General features: G+C 46.2%; 1 protein-coding gene across 1 annotated transcript in view; it reads right to left on the minus strand.

The window, feature by feature from the left end:
• The window catches only part of LOC147337090 (protein NLRC3-like), a 290,822-nt gene that overhangs the window by 204,359 nt on the left and 79,985 nt on the right, over positions 1-6,478 (minus strand). The gene's annotated exons all lie outside the window — the stretch shown is intronic.

Raw genomic sequence — 6,478 nt, forward strand, 5'->3', positions numbered from 1 at the left:
GCCTCACAAAGATGAGACTAAAGGAAGAAGAACGCCCAGAGCCTGCTGCCCTCAGAGTGGATACTGCTTCTCTACACTCAGCCAGAATCCACTCAGTGTCTGTGATGTGAACTGCAGTCTCAGTGTGGAGTCAGACGTCAATGAACTGGTTCTGCTCTGCAAAGCTGAAACCAGTTGGAGCTGGTCATGCTGGGAACTGTTTTCATGGAAGTCCTTTTAAAAGTATCCCATCAGTGATGAAATATGCTGCTTGATATATGGAGTCACTGAGGCGGCATCATCGTCAGTAGTGTCAACAAATTCATGCAGGTTCTCCAATGAATCTGTGTCTCCTTCATCGAGTCTCCTGCCCCACACTGCAAGCTTTCCAGTGACAGAGCTGATCTTGTGACCTGAGGGAGGTTTTTATCTTTCCCTTGAAGCTGTAGATTTACTTCATTTCCAAATATGTCACTCAGGTAGGCCAGTTTTGCCAGGAAGCTCTCATCACTAACTCTGCGACTTCATACTTGTGCTCCTGCTCCAAAAACATCTGATCTGCTCTCTGAGCTCAAAAACTCAGGACAAGACTTTTCCTGGTGACAGCCGCCTGGCTTCACTGTGAAACAGCACAGCTTGATGTTCGGCTCCATCTTCTCACAGACAGCAGAGACACTCTTGTTTTTACTGGTCTGGTCTTTATAAAACCGACTACACCAATAATTTCAGTCATAACCTCACTGAATTCAGAGGAAAGCTGCTCTCAGTGTGAAACACTCCAGCAGAGGGCGCTGTTAAGTCCTTATTGTAACACAGTTACTGTGTGCAGTTAGACTTCATACATAATCTGCACTTATTTCCATCAGACATGCTGTCAGTAAATGATTGGTTTCTATTGATTCTACTTCCTGTTGACTCGTTTGATGACAGTGAAACAATCACAGCTGATTGTGTGATGATGTAAACTGTCACTGTTACATTCAGTGTGTGTGACATAATGTTAGTGCAGGCTGATAACAGCCTGGTTCTGTTAGAAACACATGAACGTGTCCATAGATCAGTGTGTGTTTAACATGAGAGCTTCAGCCCTGCTGATGTGTTAAATAAAGACATGCAGGAAAACTGATGAGACTCTGAAATAACTCTTTATATTTATAATGTAACTCTGCATCAAAAGAACAACAAAGGATCCCAGACAGGTTTCTGTGAACAAAGACCATTCTGATGTTTCTGTGTTTCTAACACTTTGACATTATTAGTAAACAGACTGCAGTGAGCAGCATTTATAAAGAGCTTCTATATAAAGATATGACAGCTGTTTGACAAGTTTATCACTCTGTGTTTGGACCTGATCAGTCCAGCTGTTTACTTGAAATATGTTCATTTTGGGGTGGGTACAGTTTCCTCTGCGGTGGGGTAGGGTGGGCTGCCCCGGGTCCTGTGGGGCTTGGCAGTGCTACCGTAGGCCGCGGTCTGGATGGACCTGGGCTCCCTTGCCTTGGTGGGTACCAGAGGACGGGGGTGCCTACTGGGGTCAGCGGGGGAGCTGGCCCTAGGGAGGGGCATCCTCCCCTCCCTCCTTTTCCTCCCCATCCCCGGCTACCTCCCTCTTCCCGCTCCACCACACTCACCCATACAGGTAGGGCCTTGGGGTGCGGGTGTGTCACAGGAGTGCAGGTGAGACATCCCCCCCCCGTCCCCTTCTGGCCACCTGTGCCTCAATTTTATCTCACAACTTAGACATCCACATTACTTACACTCTCATAACACACACATATATATAGGGCCTTGAGGGTGGGCACGTTAACGGCGTCCAGTGGACGGTCTGTGTACTCAAACCTACCTCTGGCGCTGGTGCCCACCTCTCAATTTTAAATCCATGTAGACATTGAGGGTTCTCGGGAGGGGCCGTGCTAACACCTGCTGCTCTCTGGCAGCAGCACCATTTTTTAGTTTTAAATGCACTTTAGAGCAACACGCAGCAACACTACACATGAGCGGGAGGAGGGAGGTATGGGGTCTTCACACACCCCCGTTCTCTGCTAGCCATCGGGGCGGGGGGGCTGGGAGGAGATGTTAGCTGTCCGATTGGCCTCCCTGCTGCTGCGGAGCCTGGGACGGTCTGCTTGCCTCCACCCCGGGGGGAAGGGTAACATCTCTTGGGTCTGGGTTCTGCTTCCCCCTCTGGGGGCGAGGGTACCTGGACCCGGGGTATAGAGTATGTTTGGGGAGTGTGATTGTGTGTACATGTCCATTTATGTCAGTCCTTACGTTGGGTGAGTGCTGAGTGTTTGTATATGTGTGCATGAGGGTGGGAACGCATGTTTGTGTCTGTGTGTGCCTGTTTGTCTGTGTCTATATGTCAGGTCGGGTCTTAGACTCCACCTCTCTGGGAACTCCCAGGCCCTCCAAGGCCTATCTCCCCTCACCACACTCCCTGCTGGTGACTGATGCCCTCAGGGGTCGGTGCATTGGTGGTTCTTGGTGTCCGGGGCTGGGCGCTCAGGTATGTACCGGCTCACTCCCGGTGGCTACCTGGCGGGGCCTGGCGCCTGTTGCTCGGTCAGGCCTCCTCCGGGGTGTGGGGGGCCCTCGGGCCTCCGGCCTCTGGGCCTGCGGCTCGGTTCACTCTGGCACAGCCGGCTGCCGGCGGAGCCGTTGGGCACGCTGGTGAAGCCCCCTCTAGCTTCTGCTCGGTGGCTACTGGGTGACGCCTCGTCTGGGGATCCTCAGCCCTTCCCATGAGGGTGGCACAGATGCCCCTCCGGTTGTCCTCCTTGGGCTCTCGCACTCTGGGGCCTGGATCTCCTCCATGCCTGTTTCATGCCCTGGGGGACGGGGCTATGGCTCGCTACATCCTCTTGCAGACCATTACATGTGGAAACCATTTGAATACAAGCGCGCTGATCCACACAGGTGTGCACACGGGTGTTCACTGCTCGTAGACTTAAATTACACCTTTCTTGGCTGCTACTTTAAAGCACATTGTGCGCTGTCTGTCCTGCGTGCTGCACAACACATTATTTGACCACAAGTGTCTGTGAAGGTTCTCAGTCATCCAGGTCATCGTAGTCAAAGGAGCCTCTGTCAGCTAGAGCTGGGCGATAGAACGATAACGATATGTATCGCGATATAACTTTTACTCGATAGAGAAATTAAGCTATCGCGATAGACCTCGCCGCTCTTGTCCTCTTAAAAAAAAAAAAAAAAAAAAAAGGTCAGCCAATCCAAATTAAGTAGCGCAGAGCCGAACCAATCACAGCCGCAGCGTCACGTCACGTGACTTGTTACGTACAGCACAAGTGCCAAGCCGCACGTGTGTTTGTTTGGGAAGCAGCCAGCGGGTAATGGAGGAAATGAGTGTGCCGACTAGAAAATTCAACCGAGCGTGACCGAAGAAAAACCAGATGATGGTTCCAATGCCGGAGAGATTGTCGAACGGAAGAGCCATAGAAGTTCCATAGTGTGAAGGTATTTCGGCTATTTCAAGTCTGACAAAAACAGAGTAGCGTGCACTGTAAATTGTGCCGAAAGCAAGTCTGGAAATACAATAAACTGGTGCATGCGTCACACTGTACATTTCTGCACGGTTAGGAATCTAGCTCCACCTGCTGCTTTGGCATGTTCATAGCAGCGTTTTCCTTCATTTCTGCCTTTATGTGTGGACGGGATTATTTTTTAAAACGAAAACGGAAAATCTCCGTTTTCAAAAACACCCGTGTACGTGTGGACGTAGCCTCAGTCTCTGACTGGAAGCGCTAATTCGTCATTCGGCTTTTGTCAGACTAAAGTAACTGTTAAAACTGTTTGAAAAGCTCAGCTATACAACAAGGAGAGATTGAGAATTTCCTTTTAGTTCTCAGTTTATTTGATATTGACAAAAGTTAGTCAGTTTTGTCTGTTCTTCTGTAAAACAAACTAAGATTTATTTTTAGAATTAATATTTTGTTTCTAAGTGGAATTGACAATTTAGTCTGTTTCGTTTGTTCTATTTTGAAACGTAAACGCTTTAGCGGCTGCCTTTTGTGTAGTTTGCAATATTTGGCTTTATTTATCTGAAAAAGTCTCATGTTCCTTAAGTACATCTACCCTGTTGAACTTATTATGGGAAATAAATATTTAAATAAAAACAAGCTGCTGATTATTTCACATTTTACTTGTGAGCAACGGCACATTTAAATCTTACAAATATAGTTATTTGGCTTATATCGTGATAGATATCGTTATCGCCTGAAATGAAAAAAACATGTCGTGATATGAAAAAATCTCATATCGCCCAGCTCTACTGTCAGCAAAGAGGCACAGAAAAGAAGATCAGACACCAGCGAGGGAGGATAAGAAGGACAGACGCAACAACATTGTCATCCCCTATGTAGCCGGTGTATCAGAAAAACTCAGGAGAGTTTTCTCCAAGCATGACATCCCAGTGCATTTCAGACCCAGCAACACGCTCAGACAAAAACTGGTTCACCCGAAAGATAAAACGCCAAAACACAGACTTAACAATGTGGTGTATGCTGTACAGTGCAGCGAGGAATGCCCAGACCTCTACATTGGAGAGACCAAACAGCCACTTCACAAGCGCATGGCACAACATAGAAGAGCCACCTCCACAGGACAAGACTCAGCAGTCCATCTGCATCTTAAGGACAAAGGACACTCCTTCGAGGATGCCAATGTTCACATTTTGGACAGAGAGGACAGATGGTTTGAAAGAGGAGTGAAAGAAGCATCTATGTCCACTGTGAGCGACCATCTTTGAACAGAGGCGGGGTTTACGACATCAACTCTCTGCCATCAATAATCCAGTTTTGAGATCCTTCCCAGACGCCTTAACGCCCACTCACATCCTGGGCCATCTGATCTCAGGAATTCGCATGATAAGGTGGGGCCAGGTTTCACAATGAACTCACCCGAAACTCTGGCTGATTGGGACCCACACCCAGTTTCACACCTTGGCTCAGGCGATTAGAGGATCATCAGGGGGTCCTTTTGTCCCTCTGTGGGGGGTCACTCCCACTAGGTTTATATCTGGGACTCTCCACCATTTGACCTTAGAACTGAAGAAGCTTCTCGGATGAGAGGTGAAACGTCTTCAAGCAACTTAAAGAAGTCCAGACGCTTTTCTTTGCAAGCTCCTTTGACATTTGACCACGAGCAATCTTTTCTGGTTTGACGCCGTCTTTGTAGCCAGAAACCAGCTCTCTCCTCGGCTTCCTCCACTACACGCTTCCCCCACGCCAGTCTCCTCCGTCACTATAAAGGGGAGAGTCATGAGCTCCATCACCCTCACCTGTGCCGTCCAATGTCCCGCCACCAGCCTCCACTGCAGCAGGCCAGAGACCACACCCCTGCCACAATAAGTAAAAGTATATCCTTGCTGTACCCTTAATGCTAAATGTGCTAAATTAACCGCTGCCTTTGCCCCTTTGGGATTATTCTTATGTCACTGGGATGTTGACCTTTGACCTTCACATTAGAGAGATGGGCAGACATAATTAGTGTATGAATTTTAAAGTAACAGGTAATAAAGAGAGTGTAGCAAATGTAGTCAGGTTTATTACTCTGTATCACACATGAGTGCCCGAGGGAGGCGGGGCTGACTGGGGAGACACAGGAAACAGAGAGACAGGGCTGACTCGACATGAAACGATGAAACGTGGGACACGGGAACAGAAACTAAACACAGGCTGAAATGAACACTGAGGGAGGGAGAACTAAGATTACTGAGAGCCTGATAAATAAGAAGAACAAAAAGCAAGAAAAACAAGAGTCAAAGAAAACCAAAAACACAAAGCATTGGGCCAGGACCCACTGCTGTGACATTTATATGTGATAAAAACATTAAAAACTGCTCACATGTTGAAATCTTTCTACGTATACTTTAGGTTCAGCTCCCCAGCCTGGCATTTGGTTAAGCATGATTCAAACATTTGATTTTGTTTAACTGGTTTTAATTATAGTTACTTTTTGTGAACATTTGTTGCAGCATTTAAAAAAACATCATTTATTTTCAAACTTTTATTTGATTTAGAGCATCATATTTGACCAACGTAAATGTTTTAATTTCATATAAAATAACTGAAGCAGTGAACTAAATATCTGAAATCTTTCCTTCCTTAAAAGTTATAATCCTACTTAAGTTATAGTGCAAACGCTTAAGCAACAAATATACTTGATGCTAATTAATTAATATTTCCCTTTGATGTTGCAACTATGCGGTCACTTCTGTCTTTAAACAAAATAATATTTTCCAGTTACAGAAATCATAAAGTCCAAACTAAAGTGCTACTGTTGCTATATGCATTTTATATAAATCATGGATGATGGTCCTGACATGAAGGAAGAGAAAGTTACAGGTTGCATCCTTTGACTTTGTCTCCGTGCCTTTGGGCGATTTTCAGAAGGACAGATGTTTCTGTTCAATTCTTAAATCAATTTTTTCAAACACAAACACTATTTTAAAGCTTCTAGAGAGTAAAATATTCATGATAATTAT

Source organism: Aulonocara sp. 'chitande type north' Nkhata Bay, linkage group LG3 (assembly GCF_057382095.1).
Source record: "Aulonocara sp. 'chitande type north' Nkhata Bay isolate Kocher_YH1m ecotype deep benthic linkage group LG3, A_spYH_male_GT1.1, whole genome shotgun sequence".
Taxonomy (NCBI): Eukaryota; Metazoa; Chordata; class Actinopteri; order Cichliformes; family Cichlidae; genus Aulonocara; species Aulonocara sp. 'chitande type north' Nkhata Bay.